General features: G+C 33.8%; 1 protein-coding gene across 2 annotated transcripts in view; it reads left to right on the top strand.

Moving 5' to 3' along the window:
• The window catches only part of LOC135084258 (zinc finger protein rotund-like), a 139,337-nt gene that overhangs the window by 380 nt on the left and 118,780 nt on the right, over positions 1-20,177 (top strand). The window lies entirely within an intron of this gene.

Genomic DNA, 20,177 nt, shown 5'->3' with positions numbered 1-20,177 from the left:
TCTGATGTGCTGTCGTTTGTAAATATTAATCAACTTGGAAAATCCTAGGGTGGAATCATGAAGCAGGCTCTTTCAGCTAGCAATGGTATAGTTTTCGATTAGCTATGTTTATAAAGTGTTACAATGCAGCAAATCTTAAGAGAATCCTATAAGATTCTTATTACACTAAAAATAATCTTCTGATTCTGATACACATTTTAATGATCGATTTATTCTTATAAGAACAATTTTGGATATCTTAATCAATATACCCAATCGATTTTGTTATGGATAACTTAACTGCATCGACAGATTCGTTTTGTTTTCTGAAAAATAATTTTGTAGACGCTATTCTACATGAATTAATTTTCTACTATTCTTCTAATATTTATTGACTTATCAACACTGAAAGATATAATTTCACTACCTTTAAGAAAAATTGGGCTTACGTTATAAGGACAAAATAATTATGTAAACCAAAAACAGTAAGGGAAGTAAAGTTTGTACCCCAAGTCTGCACTTAATTGCTTAACTCTTAAGTTACATTTCATGACATTTATGCAAATAACTTTAAATTGCCACAATCATTTGCACTCAGTTGCCTTACACCTACTGAGTTTATAGTTAAACTCTCTCATGATACTCAGCCTCTTGGCTTTGCTTTACTCATCTTTCATTGTGATTCCCTTGCTCTTCAAAGTGGGGAGACAACCATAAAAAAGTACAGCAGTACTTTCTAATTTTGCTGAAATCATTTAATGATCCTCTCGTAATACCCTAACTGACATAATCCTCACTATTCTTCGGTTATTTCCTTCTTTATCCATGATTAAATGATTATTGATCATTAAATGATATTGTAACTGTATGTTTCCCAAAAAATAAATAAATTAATAAATAAATTAATTAATAGCTTGTATGATTAGTGTTCTCAAGATCAGTTTTATAATTAGCTTCTCCTTAAAATTATGTTAATGGCTATTTTTATTTTTTAAGTTCACATGTATCAACTCATGCTGTTTGTTTCCTTAATAAAGAAAAAAATAAAATAAAATAATTTAAAATTAATTAACTTTTTAAAACCTTTGAAGTGTCTTTTTAGAAAAGTTGTGATTTTTGGGGAATAGTTTTTTGGCGAATTATTGGGGAATGGTGTCAAATTGTCATTTTCAAATCTAAAATTTGAGATTTTTTGCAATTAGCTTTTCTTCTATTTGGGGAATATTCTTTCTCTTCTTCAATGTTTGTATGAGCATGTCAGGCAGATTTGGTACCAGAGTTCGTAGACTCCACACCATTGATAGTACGTACTCGTAATAACTCAATAATATTCCTAGCATTTGCTATCCTACACAAATTGATCTAACCACACGATGCGCGAAGTTGAAAACAGCAATGATGGTTACTAGGAAGTATACAATCTAACTTTATTTTTATTGGAAAACCACTCCTATTTCCTCTACATAAGGCGCTACAGTGTAGCTTAAAGTGCCGTTGGATACCCATTGAATGTAAATTGATACTTGAGATAGTTACGCATTGTTCAGTCGCGTGATAGCGAGTGATAATAATTATTAAGACATCATTTTGCTGTTTAGGTATAAATTGCCGTGACCTATCTACATAAAGGTTACTTGTTTATTCTTTGTCGTATCCGGGTGAACAACCTATTTACACCCTTCTGTACTGAGTCGAACGCCCGTATTCACAAACATTACTATGAGGTCTCACAGTGCGCGTGAACGCACGGGATCACACACGAACCAATTATAGAGCTCTATTCAAACGCTGTGCGTTTTGCTGCTTCACTTAAGCAAGCATCGTTTGTGAATACGGGCGAAAGATAATGTAGTCACGTTTTATCTATGAATTTATACCTAAATGAAATTATAGGAATATAATTCCCATATTGTAGAATGACTCCGTAACTGTGCCGAAACGTCACCACTAATTCGTGAATGGCTGGACTGATGTTGATGAAATTGATATGAAGGTAGCTGACACCTCGAATTATTAACATAATTTTCTAATTAGTTTGAGATGCGACTCTTAACGCTAAAAATTTAATAATTATTAACATAATATAGGCCATGTTTAACCCGACTCGCTTATAAATTAAAAAATATTTCATAGATTTTAATTTCCTAATTTCATTTTAAAATTTTCTTAACCCATTCACTGTCTACGGCTTTTATTGACTTCAATCAAATCAGTTAAAAAAAATGTCTGTCACTTCGCTCGTCCAAAAAATGGTTAGTGTAATTTTTTCTCACGTCACCATTTGCATATACTTCTCATACTTGCTATCATTAATAAACAATGTAAAGAAAAGAAATCGCGCATCGTATACTAACTAGACAAAACCTGTTTAACCATTCTATACGCGTCATTACCGGGGCATAGCAAATTATTTAGATCAAATTATTAAAAATTTAGATCACCCTTAAGTTTATAGGCATAAGGAACAAATTCTGATCCACTTTGTATAAGGAAGTGTTTGATTCAATGAGAGTTTCGTCGCCTGCAGCGTTGCAAAAGTATGCAAATTTTTTTGACAGCCCTCAGATTTATCTCAATGCAATTTCAATCTTAAATCTATGGGCGTATGGTTAAGATTCGGGTGGCTTTAATTGCTAGAAATGTATTACGCAAAATTAAGACTTGTTTGGTAGAGTGTAGGATATATTTTTGATTGAAGTATTAGATATTTTTTTAAATTATGTTAAAGATGACGGATTAGGTAAATATCCCGGGACACTTGAAGGAATTAGAGTATATTTTGATTAATTATTCCCAATATATCGTGAGGAAGATTTGCATCGTTTAGCATTGTTCTGGATCTACAATATTTTTGCATAAATATTCTGGGAAAATAGGGTTGTGGTCATTAAAATCGGATTTTTTATTATAATTTTTTGAGACAATTGTGGGAAGAAAGGGTTAAGAGTGATTTTTTTGCAGCTGTTGCATGCACAGGTTAAGTAATATAAAAATTGTTATCTTATTTCATTCATTAAACTATTCAGATTTTTAAAATTATTTTATCAGTGGAAAAAGTACCTACATATTTTCAATACTGAGACTTAATTAAAAAAGTAACTTCATACTAAGTATATTAAACAAAACAATCAAAATAGTAGGTACTAATAAATAAGGTAACGAAGCGTTACTAATAAAAAACTAAAATATCAAATAAAAAAATACTTATCTTTAAACAAATAACGATTTTCTGACGAACAACTAGATTGTAATTATAATCCTAGACATAAGTTGTCAATTAAATTATTATTACGTTTGACATCTGCATTAAATTAATTCGAAAAATTACTTGACATTGACGGATTGACTATATCTTTTAATTAATTAACGGAATTTGCTTACCATCAGGTGATCCGTCTGCTCGTTTGCCTCCTATCACATAAAAAAAAAAAAAAAAAAAATTTACTAATTGACAAAACCGACGTTTTATAATTCAATAAATTAGTAACTAATTGTTTGCTGAAAGTATCCAATATTTAAGAAAATATTTTATTGTTTTGGTCAAACAATTAAAAGTTGCTTACCTCTGTTAACTAAGTCTGTAAAATATAAAAAAATAAATTAACAAAAGCTTACAATGAAAGTTACAAAGTAGATCGAAAACTTTGTGATAATGTACACTAAAACATTAATAGGAATTTTATGGAAAATTTCATGATTTTGTAATACAATTGCAACACTATCGTGACTATATGCCATTTGGTTTAATACATACAATAATAATAATATGTCGGCTATAGACACGGTAAAAATGTAAAAAAAATATTAATTTCGAGAAATCCAAAGATAATATTAATTACAATTAGGAGAATTACTTATATTATGTACCTAAATAATAATATAACTAATAATGTAAGATATTAATGAAAGTAATAAGGTATTATTTAGAATCCAGGTTAAATATTTACAGTGTGGGTTATGAATTGTAAAATATTTCGATGGATTAATTCCAAAGTAACATTAATATCCGCTTTAAAGTTTTATTGCTCTGTTAATAATTACAATTGCTATGATAATTGCGTTGTATTTTGTAATCAAATGTGTAAATACTATTTAGAGGCGTGCACACACAATAAAAAAAAATAATGCAATAAAAAATTAAAATATCGGGCCAAGTTTTTTTAAGGACAACTTTCTCTCCAGAATATTGTTGGGCGAGATTGCCAAAAAAAATTGTACAAAATTGTAGGCCTGCTCTTTTCATCTCTACATCAAAAGTCGTAAACCAAGTCAAGTTTAGTCAAAATGTAACTACTTAGTTCCTATTTTTAATCCTAGAGTGCCACGCAGTGATTCTGTCAATATTCGACAGATAGAATATAGGGCTCGATCCCACGGCAATTCAGTTTTACGGGGTCCAGTAATGCAGTACTCCGTAAAACTGGACTGTCGAGTGAACACACATATTATTATTTATGTGTTTACTTAACACTTAAATCTAACACTTAATCGCCGGGTTCTCTCAATATCTAAGTAGCTCAGATGGTGTGATCTGTCGCACGGCAAGCAAAAGGTCGTGAGTTCGATTCCTACCTTACGCCCGTATTCACAAACATTACTATGAGGTCTCACATTGCGCGTGGATGCACAGGGTGAAACACGAACCAATCACAGAGCTCTATTCAACGCTGTGCATTCGTTTTGTTGTTTCACTTAAGCAAGCGTCGTTTGTGAATACGGGCGTTAGACGATTGGAATTTTTCAAGTCATTCAAAATGACTAGCGGCCGCCCGCGACTTCGTACGCGTGGACCCCGTTTTATCCTCTTAGGGGTTGAATTATGCAAAATTTTAAGTGAGCACCTACGTTCTAAAAGGAACTCCTATGCAAAATTTGAGACTCCTAGCACTTGTAGTTTCTGAGATTTCGTGATGAGTGAATGAATCAGTCAGTGACCTTTCGGTTTTATATGCCCCCTTAATTGATATTTATTGTCCGTGGTGCATAATCTTTTCTTAAACCTTTGTTTGTCACCTGTCATCCGCATTGCAATGGAGGGAAGTCGAACCTTAATTTCGAACTCCTCCTATGTTCTTTTGATTAATTTCGTTGCGGGTCCAATGATAGTTTAACTTTCCCCCGGGACAAACTTGACCTTCATTGGTTGGGTTTTTGTGGCGGTCAAGCTGTAGATCCTGGCTACACAGGAGTTTCAGTGGTGGGAACGAGAGGTGGGAATAGTCCCGTTTTTATATAGATAGATAGAAATTTAATCGTGAAATCCGTCAGCTATCGACGATGATAGAGTCTTCGTGGCACTTCAGCGCTCCATCTACGCGTCTGCGCCCGCGCACTTTATCACAACGCTCCAACGACTCCCGCGTTTTTTCCGCACGCACGAAAATTTCGTCACGCTTCGCAGTACGAGAAAGCACATGGATTCAGCTATTGCGTTTAGATCCATTTTTAGAGATCTGTACAGTTATTTTAGTAGATTTTGATTAAGATTATAAAACGGGGAAATCTTGGTAATATTTGACTGATAAAATCTTTACTTCCTATCATTTTTTGTGTTTTTTTTTTATACAAAACAAGGCAGGTATTTGACTGCAATCACACTTGATGTTGCAGTGAGATAGTCTGGGTCCCTGACCCCCTAACAAAATGATGTAGGTAAGTCAAATAGTTTTTATAATTGAAACTAAATTATCTTATTTTACTTCCATAAAATATTAATTTTTGAGATTGGTATCCTTATTCCTATTTCCTTCTTAGGTCGCACCTACGTATTTCTATAGACTGAATTATTAATAATGATTTTTTAATAATAATCAATTAAGATTGATCATACGTGGAAACGTAACACACAGACATTTTATACGGAACTCTCTTATAGAATTTGCAACAACTTGGCCATTTTTTACCGAGTTTACTTTAAATTGGATTAGCAAAATGAATAATAGATTACGATTGAAAAGTTGTTCAACACAAGCTCCTTCTTGTTTGGGTACAGTCGTATAAATATTTGCACGTATCATAATTACCGTTAATGTTATCAATTTATATTAAAAACTAGCTGACCCGGCGAACTCTGTTCCGCCTTAAAGGCAATAAATAAGCCATCGCAATTTTTCCTTATTTGCTCACCGTTTAGACCTACCCTGGACTACGACAAACATTTTAAAACCAAAATCAGCTCAATCGGCCCAGCCGTTCTCGAGTTTTAATCAGACTAACGAACAGCAATTCATTTTTATTTATAAGAAGATAAAAGCGAAAGATCACTGACTGACTCACTCATTCAACACAAAATCTCGGAAACTACAAGTGCCAGGAGTCTCAAATTTTGCATGGGGTTCCTTTTAGAACATAGGTGCTCACTAAGACGGTTATTCCAAAATTTAACCTCTCAGGGGGTAAACCGTGGTCCACGCGTACGAAGTCGCGGGCGGCCGCTAGTGTTTTATAAATGTGAATGTGTATACATTTTAGTATTATTGCGGCTGACTGTATTTCAGTGCAATGATTCAATACCTGTCAAGCTGTTAGTCCGTTACATTTTCGGCAACGCGCCCAAGCAGAAAAACAAGTAACATTAACATTATACCTAATTGAAGTGTTTGTTTCTCATAAGCTTTAAAACAATTTGAGTTTCCGTTCATTATGAAGAAAATTTTTTAACTGAGAAAATTTTAAGAATGAAATATTTTGCGTCTTCGACTTTTTTCTATTTTATTTTATAGATAAGAACACGAAGTCATAGTATCATGATCTTATTTTAAAAGTAATTAGGTAATACAAGTTCGACTCTACGTTCAGTCAATGCAGAAAATAAGTTTTGAAACCTCGTGAAAGTCAGGCTTGTAGTTGTATGGAGTTGTTGATTTTCAACAAAAATGTAGAATCTGATATGCTGGGACATTATTTGGTACTCGAAAATCATTGATGATGACCATTATTTATTTTAACTTTTAAAATCTAGCCAAACGTTTCCAAAGAGGTATTTGTTGATTTAGTAGAGTCCTAAAATATAGTATCTAATACCTAATAATAATTTACATTACACTACAATAATAATAATTAAACATTTATCATCTCAAAGCTCTCTTGCGCAATAAGTATTGATCGAAAATCTTTCTCCGACCAAAAAAATGTCAAAGTGTTAATCGACTCGCACCAAGAACACAATGGTTCATATTTCACAACTAGACAAAAATACAAAGCCACCGCACTGTCTTGTAACAAAAAAAACGACACATGCGACGAGTAGATTTTTGACTTACTGCAAAAAAATTGCCAATATACACATTGTGCTCAGCCTAACGATATTTTGATGACTGCTCTGAGCTTGAACAATAATGAAATAATAAAACGAAGAAAAAGAAAAAAGTGATGCGACTACTGTGCGCGCCCAGTGGGGCGGACGCAATATTTCGTGGACAAAAAACCTGTAAAATAACTCGGCGCTAGCGGCGCTCGGATTTGATCAAGGTGATGTTTTTTGCACTTTCAAATTAGGAAAGAAATGATAGCTTTGGAGTCTTTCGAATTGATTTTTGGATGATCTTTTTTAAGACATGCACAGGCAGGCGCTTTTAAATTTTGCATATTTAAAACTTTAGGTAGGTACTACATCCATATTTTAGAATTACTTAAATCAGTTTTAACAAATACATATACATACATAGATCCGTTGGTCCGTCTGTTTTTATTTTACTTTTCCCAGTTGAATTAATCAACGGTAAGATGTTATAGTAATAGTATCATAATGAGATCTCATGATCTACTACTTATCAAAAGCATCAATGTATAAATATCAAATGTAATCAAATACTTTTTAATTACATATTTATTACAGTAGTCAGATTTATATTCAATGCGATCATTTATAATCATTAGATACATCCATCTTCATTAATAAAATGACGTTGTTTTTTTCTCAAAAACTTAACTAAGTTTCTCATAGGAAAAATTGGATCTTATAACCAGTCATCCGTCGCAATCGCATCAAAATTTAATCGAAACTAACTGGCATGAATAACATTTTAATCACTGTACGTCAAACTCAATTATGCACGTTTAATATTTGAATAAGATTAATTCTGAATCGTTTGTCAAAATGGTTGAGGGTTAAAAAACAAAGGTGATCTTTGTTTCCGTAACCCTTCGCGGCCCACTGTGCAATACTATGATAGTTTCATTGATTTGTTCTTGTTTTGTTATTAATAGTCCGATCATGAGTTTATCATTAGTCCCCTGAATCCTTTTCTCCGAAATTTCATGCTTGATTTAGTTAGGATCATACTTTATATTAATTTTTGGACCAGGTGTGTGGAAGGGAAGTTCACGCCCGTTTAAACTTGAACATGCCGTAGGCTAATTTTACCATTTACATGTCTTTTTCTTGTGAGAAATTTTGCATAGTTAACTTAGTACTAGCTTTCTGCCCGCGGCTTAGCCCGCGTGGAATTTTGTGTGTCACGGAAAAACTTTATCGCGCGCGTCCCTGTTTCAAAAACCGGGATAAAAACTATCCTATATCCTTTCCCGGGACTCAAGCTATCTCTATGCCAAATTTCATCAAAATCGGTTATGTGGTTTAGGCATGAAAGCAAGACAGACAGACAGACAGAGTTACTTTCGCATTTATAATATTAGTATAGATTAAACACATTCAAACAGCTTGAAACCAGCTTGTAAATAAAATACTTACGTGAAAATTTGTACATAAATTAATACATTTCAATCTATTACAATAAAATATGACGATTTCATTATTTACTCTGTATTGTATTTACAATATTACTTTCATTTGACACAAAGATGTAAATAATGTTAATTTGGTGCCAAATAACAACAAAAATAACTTAAAAACTTTACTAACTGACACTTGAATAGGCTAGTTTCCTAAAAAAATTTTTTTAGTCCGTCATGTTTAATATCAAAAAATATTGGACACGTATATTTTTATTTGTCAATCTAACAAATAATTACATAGTTATGGTGCGTTGAAGTTCCGCACGACGTCACAACGTGCGGCACTTTTATGCAAGCATTGACGTCACGGACCTCTTCTTATGAACTTTGGCGCGCTTTATCTCTTTCAATTTTCATTAGTTTGAAAAAATGAAAAATACGTGTAGAGTATTTTTGGATAAGTTAACTGACGGACTAATTAAAACTCTTGCTTTTTGACCCAGGAAACATCCCTATTGTATTTAGGCACTTCTACGAGTAACCACGGTATAACTATCGAAAATTGAAACTGTATAGAAAATAGCAACTTCCTTGTTGAAAGTCTCAATGACATATCATCGTGACAATCCAATCACATACTGTTATATGAACGCTTTATTTGTTAATTTAAATTGTTTATTACCCACGAAACATTGTTATCTTTACTTATATTGTCAATACTAAATTGTGTTGTATTTATCAAGTCGCATGTTTGTGCAGCCGGCAAAATATTTTATAATTGAAATTCTAAATCATTTTATTGATTGATCGAATGATCGCATTATTAGTTCTAAGTGAGCAATCACTCACTTATATTTGTTTGAGTTAGTTATTACAGTCAATTATATAAAACAAAATAACTGTTTTCGTTTGCGGAACTGATTGGTGCAATAATAATCGGTTGATTGTGATTAATTAATGTATCAACAGATAGTGTTATTGTACTGAACGTTTTGAATAAATATCGTTAGTTTTCTTAAATTTGACGTGTTGTGAAGTAAAAAAGATGGCCAATTCAAAGGTTGTGTGATGGATCAGACATGCAACGAATTATTTATGTATGAAAGGCTATTAGTACATTTAGTTTTCGCTGGGGAAAGTCAATAGTGGGTTTTTAAACTTTTTAATGATTACAAGCTTTTGTTTAACCGGTGTATGTGGGTAATTAATCGTACAATTGATGGATTGTTTTAATTATCACACCAATTAGTTTGCCCAAAGTGACCAGAGCATCTAAAGTGGGCAATATACATGTAAGTACTTGAATCTCCAATATATCAGCTATAAACGTAAAATTTGCAATGGTTGGCAGTAAAAACTGAGGATACATTTTGATGAAACTAATAAATTATGCCATTTTGTCAGACTAAGTAAATAATGCCATATTAATTGTTTCTGATTGTTAGTTTTAAATGGCGTGATCAGTTCAAGATATATTCTGGAGGCATTATAATAGGCAATTAGGCAGTGTTTTAACTGTCAAAATTATTGGATGAAATATTAATGGTACTTATACATATTTAAAAGGCAATAGGTAGGTACTTACTGATCTATCGATATACCTACAGCTCAAACCACTGAGCGAATTGCACTGAAATGCATCCAGATAGTTATTATGATTAAGTGAATGAAACGGTTCAAAGTTTAAAGCGAGCAAAACTGCAGGCCAAAGAAATTTCAAATACCAGTTAATAAGGCCCGGTTACCACTAACCAAAGCGAACTTACAAACTTTGTATTATAATATGTATTTAACCAATCAGAGTTCCGAATCGAAGCTGAGCACAGCGAAGATGTAGAAATAACGAAAAAGATTTCGTATTATGGGACAAGAGGCCAACGAGCAGACGGATCACCTGATGGTAAATGATTACCGTCGCCCATAGACACCCGTAGCCCCAGGTTTAATCTGATTGGTAAATCAAAATACATCCTCTTGTCTCCTTCTAGTCTAGAAATAAAGTTAGGAAAGCGGAGAGGAGAGGACTCAGCGTTGCCAGTTTTTTTTTTCGCCAAGTCGGGACTTTGGTACTTTTTGAGTGAAAATAGCGGGATTCTTCCGTCAGAAGCGGGACATGGTAAGAAACGTATATAATCAAAGGTTTTCAAATATTTATCTTTTTATTTGACTTAAAATTACGTTTACGTGACAATAGATAGCAAAAGTGGCCATAGAAAATTTATTTTAACAAAAAAATAATATTTTAAATCAGATTTACTCTATCGTTAAATTCGTCTTTAGAATAAAAAAAGCAAAAAAAAACAAAAAATGAAATTAAAAAAGTTTTATTCTTTAGAATAATATGGCGTTTCAAACAATAGTCTGGTCACGGTAATACTATGGTCTGGTGAAGTGAGTGTCTCTCTCCGAAAAGCGGGACAGAGCCTGTCCTGCGCGGGACATTTAAATTTGATTTAAAAATCGGGACGTCTGGCAACGCTGAGGACTCCTCTCCATCCCAACTGTAACATACGAACCGCCAGTTTTCAGTGGCCTTATCAGAAGTCATAACAGACAATGCGGACAATACACGGTGGCCACGCGTCTGACAGCGGCGGACAAGATTAATGGCGTCGCACTCATCGGCGTAATGATCCTCCGACTAATGACGTAGGGTGTGTGGGCGGGCGGGAAACGCGGGATCGGCGAGGGTTCCGTGAGGAGCTTCGAGGATTTGAAAGACAAGAAAAAAAAGAAAAATTGGAATCCGTCAATGCACGGGTTCCGTGGATTTCAAAGAAAGAAGAAAAAAAAGAAAAATTGGTTTTTTTAAAAGATGGTACATTAAGTGTTAAAATAAAGTCTGTGGGCGGGCGCACTTCGTTTGGGGATTGGTGTAACTTCAGCTTTTAAGAGATTTCGCTAAAAAATAGAAAAAATATAAAAAAGGGATGGTAGGCTTCGAGAACCATTTGATACCATTTATTGAAAAAAAAAATCACGTGCGTCGAAATTCTAGACATGTTCTAATAAACATGAATACTCACGTATTTAGCCAATTCTACATGAAGTGCAAAGTCTTCGTTTCCAAGCAAAAAACTGCTTATTATTTCACACTTTCCTGTCCCACCATATCCCAAACCATGGTCACTCCAGCGTCTTGCTAATGTCTTCTGTGTAAGGAAAAAACCGGCATGTTTATCTTGGTCCACGTTTCGGCCCCTAATCGATTTACGGACGAGTCTAATTTGCCGAATTAATTATGGACACCCTCTCGGCCAATTTACCTGCTCATTGCGAGTGCGGGTAGTTTGGCGTAATTGTTTTTTTGGATGATGTTGTCATCTACAATCCAACAATGTAATGTCATTATGAAAATTTAGGCTGAGTTACACCATCTTACTTAACTTTGACACGTCAAAAATCTGTCAAACTCCATACAAAAGGTTCTTGTTATTGTTATGCTGCTTTTACACTATGCGGAAATTATCCGAGTCAAGTCAAAAAAACAGAGGAGTGGGGATGAAATTCATTCATTTTACTAATTAGCTAATTTCCGCGCAGTGTAAACGCAGCATTACGGTTAAAATACTGTCCCTTGATCCCTGTTGACGACTGGACTATTGTGATGAATCCATTTGTGACATAGAGGTTAACAGAAATATTTGGTTCATATTGCATTTAAAAAATTACAAGTATTCTTTTAAAATCACGCTTAATGTACAAATTATGTAGCATTAAAGCTTAAATAATAAATAATGTCTTTACCACCTTAAAAACTGAATATTTAACCTTGAACCCATCGCATAGCTACAGTTTTAACCAAATGACGTCCACTGCTGGACAAAGGCTTTCCATAACGACCGGTCCTCCGCTGCCCGCATCCAGGTTCTTCCCAAGACCTTCACCAGATAATGTCCTTTAAATCATGAACAATAGATGTACATATTATGTGACACTAGCGGCCGCCCGCGACTTCGTACGCGTGGATCCCGTTTTACTCACTTAGGGGAGAAGTTTCAAAAAATACTTTCTTAGCGGATGCCTACGTCATAACACTCGTAACATCTACCTGCATGTAAAATTTTAGCCCGATCCGTCCAGTGGTTTTGGCTGTGCGTTGATATAGATCACTATGTCAGTCAGTTAGTCAGTCAATCAGTCACCTTTGAGTTATTATATTTAAAAGATTTGTAAATATCTCTATTTCATTAAATACAAACGTAACTTACGAATATAATCGTGCTATAAAAGTTCCCTGTTTACTACCGGCGTGTGAGTCAAGTTCGCAACTTCCGGTACAAGGCCCTTGGGGGTACACAATCTAATATAACTGCCAATTCCTGCTTAGAAAACGTTCAGTTGCTGAAAGAAGTCATGAAAGTTGTTTAGTTCATTTTTGTTTGATTTAAAGCTTTCTATCTATCAGAAAATGAGTAAACATACTTAATTAGAAATTGATCTCAACAGGTAGGTGCCTACTTAATTGGTTTTATTTTAATCTATATTTGATTACTGGCATTTGACTGTTTAACATTCCCCCGGGACAAACTTGACCTTCACTGGTTGGGTTTTTATTGGCGGTCAAGCTGTAGATCCTGGCTACACAGGAATTGCAGCGGTGGGAACGAGAGGTAGGAATGGTCCCGTATCATATTTGACTGTAAAATTATTATTGAATAGAGACGAAAAGTAACATTATAAATCAGGTTTTAATTTGTATTATTTTACCAGATTCTACTCGCGGCTACGTCATCGTGAATTTTTATAGAACAAAACTCCTATTTCAATCCTGAAATTGTTATTTAGACAAAACTTATTGCATCCTTTCCCCAAGCTCAATCTTTGTACTAAAATTCATGAAATTAGCTTTACAAAGAAACACTTTTTAATGTGAATCAGAAAACTTTTATTTTAAGCTTTCAATGCCATTTCTTTGAATTACCTACATACCAAAGACATTCTTTATTAAGTACATCTTCTCTACATTTTTTCTATCCAAACGAATCACACGCGCTCAATGGCTTGACACTTCAACTTATTGTCTAACCAAAGAACCGATGGCAAATAAATAACATGCCAATACAATATTATGATCAGTCCCACAAAGCTTCATATCTGCCTTATTACGGGGGTCGTAAATTCGATGCCCGGTGAGGCCATTGAGAACATTTGTAAAGGGGTGAGAAGAAGTAGGGGGTTGTCGCGGTATTTCTATTGATTTATATGGTTTAGGACGAAGGGATCTTGATACTTGAAGACGGTAAGATATTTGTAGATAAAATAATAGTTATATTTTTTTAGTTTTCTAGAATGGAGGTTTTTTAACGGTTAAATACCGGTCAGTTGACCCAAAATTTAATTAAACTTCGCTTATACGGGGGTAGAAGGATAAAACTTCGTCTCGGGAACTATCACATTATGGTAACGAATTAAATTTTTCTGTTACTAGTTTCCAATTCCGTAAATAATTAATTAAAAAAAACACCGATTATTATTATTTTTAGACTCTACTGGTTCTAAATAAGACATATTTTTTTCTCATATTCTGATGTACCTACTTAATAACCCATTTATTATTTATTTTGTACTAGGTGTTATTATTCTGCAACAAAAATGTTCACAAAGATGCTTTCGACTGTACAGAATCATATTTTCATTAGTTATTGTTCAGATTACATTTATTTAGCTAAATTGGATAATAATTAAATAACTGTTCAAGTAATTAATGAAATCGGTAAATGTATCAATAGTTTGTAATGAAACTTACAAGTAAAGAGTCTATTTTAAGTGATTTATTTTGTTAAATAAATAATTTGTCATTAGAAAGTTACTTCAGTAATATTTTTTATCACGCATTAAATTGCATTATATTTTATTTATTTTTCCCGACAATTTTTATTTATTGGATCCGTGAAAATGTCAAATATAGTCGATGATATAGCAAATAAACACGATAAAGCTCATTAATTGTATTTTGAACGTCAAATTTTTGTGTCAATTATCAAGACGATTGCATCCAACTATAAATTCTCACCATTTAACTTTTATATGATGACAACATAATTTCCGAATCAATACAGCTACCAAACCGCTGCATATTTTTTGTAGCGTTTTTTTACTGACCTTTTTTTTCTTTTTTCTTTCGCTGCTCATGCTACAGGGCTGGAGATAGGTTCATAAAAAGTATTAAGGAGATTTACTACTTCATTCTTTTGTATTTTTTATTTATAGCGAAGTAATGCCGAGAAATAAGTCAATGGTCGTTAGTAGATGGAGAGCGGCGGCAAACACAAAGTAAGTTTTTTCTGTTTTTTGAGATGACAGTTCTTTTTAATTTACAGTTATGCTGGCATTTTGTGATAGCTAAACATGTTTTGATCGGGAATTTTAAATTAAAATTGTTATTTGGGAGTTTTTTTTTACAAATTGCTAATTAATAAGTGGTAAAATAAAATCTTGTGTATCTCATTGTTATATTAATATCTGTTATGTTTTCGAAATTAATTTTAAAATATATTTTTGGGGCTATAAATATTTTCATGTAAAATATTGCCGATGCAAGGACATAATATGAAAAAGTTATCAAATCTCATGTAGAACGTATATTCTAACTCTAATTTTTTGCTACCAAAAAAGCATAGTAATTTAAGTGAGAATCGTACACTTATTTCCTGACTACAGCCACTAGTTTGAAGTATGAAATCGTTCTAATCAAGTACGAGTAGTGTTTAAGCCGGAAGACGTAGTCATCATCATCATCATCATTTCAGCCATAGGACGTCCACTGCTGAACATAGGCTTCCCCCAATGCTTTCCATGTTGATCGATTGGTAACGGCCTGCGTCCAGCGCTTCCCTGCTACCTTTACGATGTCGTCGGTCCGAAGACGTAGTGTGAGCCCCCCATTAGGTGGACCGACGATCTGGTGAAGGTCGCGGGAAGTACCTATACGGGCAGCGCAGGACCGGACTTTATGGAAATTCTGGGGGAGGCCTTTGTCCAGCAGTGGACTTTATTGAAACGAACGAAAAGTTTTAAGAGGTGGGCAAAGAAAACATACAAAACCACCATGCATTGTGTCATTGTCACTCCCTATAATGATCACGGGAATTCTCCCAAAAACAAAACTTAAGAACGTAATTAAGCTGCGCCATCCCAAATAATATCATTACTCTCCCTCCTAAAGCCATGTACACACTTTCGTTTTAACGGGATGAGTGGTAAGTCGGTCTGTCGCCAGCCTAAGACGGATGGTTTGGGTGCGGCCTGCCTACGGCGAATTTTGGTTCAATAGGGCGACGAATGATCGGGTGGCGGGCAGTGACCCAGTTAGAATCTGGTATTAGGCTTAGAGTTCGCTTGGTATGATTTTTTATGCATAATGCAAATAAACACGATAAAACTTATTTGGGTTTTTATCAATTTGGTATGGGTGGTATTATAGTAGCACTACAGAACATAGAAAAACATAGAATCCTTTTTCTATGTTCTGTAGGTAGCACTATATTACATTATTATTACAGTAAGATAATAATGACTCACCTCTATTACACAGGGTATTATCGAGGTAATGCTGTTATTTATTATATACTTTTATTTACTTGCTAAACAAGTCCGTTACCAAGTTTCAGAATAACTGTGATTCTTATAAAATATTTTTTTGGGGATTCTAATTAACTATCATCTTAATTATATCGACTTCTAGAGTCTTCAATTCATCAAGTTTCAGGAGAAATTGATATCTGGGCATTTCTCCACTAAATGGAAAATCGCTGTCCCAAGTTAAATTTATGTAGTAAACCTTAAAATTTCTCAGGTTTTTGTATCAATACCGACATAGAATTAGGTATTCTTAGCATGACATAGCATATTTAGTAATTTAATCATGGAATATTCGAATAAATAATCTCAAACGTCTCAAATCACAGTCCCCTGGTACGTCCCTTTTCCAGAATTACACATATTGTTACAAATGTTTATTATATTGCTGTTGATATTTGAATAAAAAATATCCAAATACATTAACAATAACAGTTAGCATCTTAATACATCACAAACAATGTTTACAATATAATTTTAATCAAAATATCCTTCTGAGAATGCTGTCCTCAAATTATTAAAACATTCCCCTGTTAAAATTTTAAAACCGGTTTAAAGTCATATTTAGTTTTGGCGCAAAGCACTTAGATCGCAAAACGGAACGCAATAGGTGTTAAGGTTGTTCAGTTGTGTAGCTAGTGGGCAGCCGCTATTTTTTTTAATGCTACTACTGCGTCATCTGGTGAATCACGCGTCTCGGCCGTCAGTGAAAACATTCCCCTGGTGAGCCTTTTTTTTAACTATTTTAAGAGTTTTAACCCAGATACTCCTGAAACTTTTTATACTTGTCAATTTTTATAAATTTTTAGTATGTTTCTAAATAGAGGTCAAGTGTCCACAGAAAAATATTAGAAAAATTCTTGGTCAACCGGAAAAGCCGGAAAATGGGTGGTGTTTTAACACCTGGTCGGAGAATGGACTACTACCACAACTACTACTATGAGAAAAAAAACATACTATGATTTTGTTAGGTTTAAGAGTTAAAAACGAATTGTAAGTTACACTCATTTACTAGAAAAATACCAAAATCTTATTCAGAGGTATGGTATATGGTAAGACATAAATCATAGCCTAGGATGCTTTAGTACGTGGCGCATGTTTTACACCAAATTGTTTTTTTCTTGCAAATTTTACATGTCACTTGCGTGTAGTACTCGTAAGTAAAGTAGTACATACATAGGGAGGGATGTAAGCTCCGTGGACCTGGTTGCTATGCCATGTATATTTTAGACATTTTGGCACAGAACTTTCACAGAAGGTGCTTGCACTATATTGATTTGTTGTAATTGTGATTGCGGTAGGTACTTTCATGGCAGAAGAACTAACTGCATTGGAGGCATCATTAGATTCATTTCGTCTTACTTTAAAAAAATCAGAGAGCGGGATGTTATCATCTTTATCTGAAGAAGATTTGTCGTACAGTACTTCTGCCTAGGCTCTAAGTTGCGAACCTAAAACGAAAAATAGCAATAGAAAACTTACACGCTATAAGTAGTAATGCAGAAGCAACGGATGAATATTCTGGTGAAGAAGACCACGTTACCTTACAAAATCTTCCAGGTTATAGTTAGATAAACGGAACCAGGCTAACCTGGAAGATTTTGTAAGGTAACCTGGTCTTCTTCACCAGAATATTCATCCGTTGCTTCTGCATTAGCATTTTCTGGTGGTAAAATTGCTATGTGATTCGGTATTTGAGCATCGTCGTCAATGTTTTCTAATACGTCCACAGTTTCGTGAAGTCTCAGCGGTCTTTTATATAGTGACCTAAATTTTTAATGAATATACAGGTTAGACGTCGATTATGCGACCAGGTGTTAAAACACCGATCGTAATTTTGTCATAAAAAGTATCAAAAATGTAAAGCTTTTCAAAAACATATGTTTATTGTTTTGTAGCTAACAGTAGTACATAAAATAATAACTAGTATAATCTGAGGTATTACTAGCAAGTTTATGAAATATCTTACCATTTATTAGACGTTTTTGCACAAAACTAAATAACAGAATTCAAAATAATAAAAAACTAACAAAATAAAGCAAATATGCGGTATCGAACATACTCAATTATAGCTTGATTCGTAATGAAGAGAAAATACAAGGAACAGTAAACAAATTCTTGATATTTTTATAATTTATCTGAGGATATTCCGAACTACTCTTTAACGGTGTTATAACGCCTGGTAGGAGTAAGTGGGTTAATAACGACAATTTGTTTAAATTAATTAATCTTCTAGTATGTAGCCACATAAGTTGCGTTTATTTTAATGTTTTAAAATGATATTGTTTTATGAAGTATTCACGTAAAAATAACATTCCCCTGGCGAACATTCCCCTGTCATTTCATAGCACAGGGTACTGTTCATACCACAGGGGACTGTTCATACTACTGTTTTCCTAGGTTTTGACCACTAAAATAACGTCTTTTTAGTAGGTATTATCTCAAAATTTCACCGAAAAAGAAGCTACGCGAAACATGAGAAGAATTTCTAGAACAAAAACGTATAGCTGTGCAATTTTGATATCATCGACTTGAAACATTACCCTAAAAGAAAAATTGAAAAAAAGAAGAAAAAAGAAAAACTTTAAATAAAATCAGTTAAAGATATGAGTTGTCGTGAGCATAAGGCTGTAAAAAAGGTTTGGAGGGAGCACTGTGCTAAGTTTCGTGCAAAAAAGAAAGTCATGAAGACATAACAAATAATTTGTGTTTCTTTACGAGATCGAATCAGAAATGAGGAGATCCGTAAACGAACTAATGTCGGTGACATAGCCCGACGGATTAGCAAGCTGAAGTGGCAATAGGAAGGCACATAGTACGCAGAACTGATGGCCCATCGGCAGCAAGGTTCTGTAGTGGAGGCCGCGTGGACGTCCCACGCTGCGTTTTACGGTACACAAGGTGGACCGACGACATTATAAAGGTAGTAGGAAGGCGCTGGACGCAGGCTGCTACGAATCGATCAACATGGAAGTCTTTGAGGGAGGCCTATATTCAGCAGTGGACGTCCTATGGCTGAAATGATGATGATGATAATGAACAAATAATTTCGGAAGGGAAAATACCTACATCTGATTCAGAAGATTTCGCAGAAGAACATCAGGCGCCTTTAAGATCATCTGACCCAACACGAAATAACAAGAATAGCGTTTCAATATTACATTCACCAGAAACGGGGTCAAAAAACAAAAATTAGCAGTAATAATGTTTTTTGTTTATTACTTTTTGTATTTTATTGGTTCTGTTTTAAAAGGCAGGATACTACATTTTTGATTATTATAAAGACTGACTTTAGTGTCATACAATTTAAGTCTTAAAACTTAATTATTCGTTAAGTTTAATGCTACTGTTATTAGGCTTAAGAAAAGTCATTATAAATTAGTAATATTTGTTTTAATAATAATATTTTTTGTTTCAAAAACTTACATATTTTTATAATAGCAAAGAAAAATAAAGAGTTTGTTTATTCAAAGAAAAATACTAATTGTTTTTGTCCATAATACATTCCCCTGGGTGGTTGCAACATTCCCCTGTCGCAATTTTGCGAAAAATCGCCAATAACTCAAAAACTAAGGGGAAAATGTGTGGGCTTTTTTTAGATATGTATTTAAATTACTATTGCCCTGAATTTCGTTAACAAAATTTCTCAACATTTAATAAAATTACTTCAGGACAGTCTTGTATGGACGATTTTCCAAATAGCAGAGAAACACCCATCTAATTAACTTTACTTTCACTAAGAAACAAAAATAGCAATTTCATAATGCTCAATACATTTGACAAAAAAATATATGTATGAATTTTTTATCTCAAATGTTTTAGATTTACAGCATTCTCTAGAAAATTTAGCAATTACAATGTCGAGATGGCGTGATTTAGTTCTTAGAAAATTAAAAAAAGCTTTTTACAACTCAAATTTATTTGACACTAGCTTTCCGCCC

Source organism: Ostrinia nubilalis, chromosome 25 (assembly GCF_963855985.1).
Source record: "Ostrinia nubilalis chromosome 25, ilOstNubi1.1, whole genome shotgun sequence".
In the NCBI taxonomy this organism is placed as follows: domain Eukaryota; kingdom Metazoa; phylum Arthropoda; class Insecta; order Lepidoptera; family Crambidae; genus Ostrinia; species Ostrinia nubilalis.
This window is presented reverse-complemented; position numbering and strand designations above follow the sequence as displayed.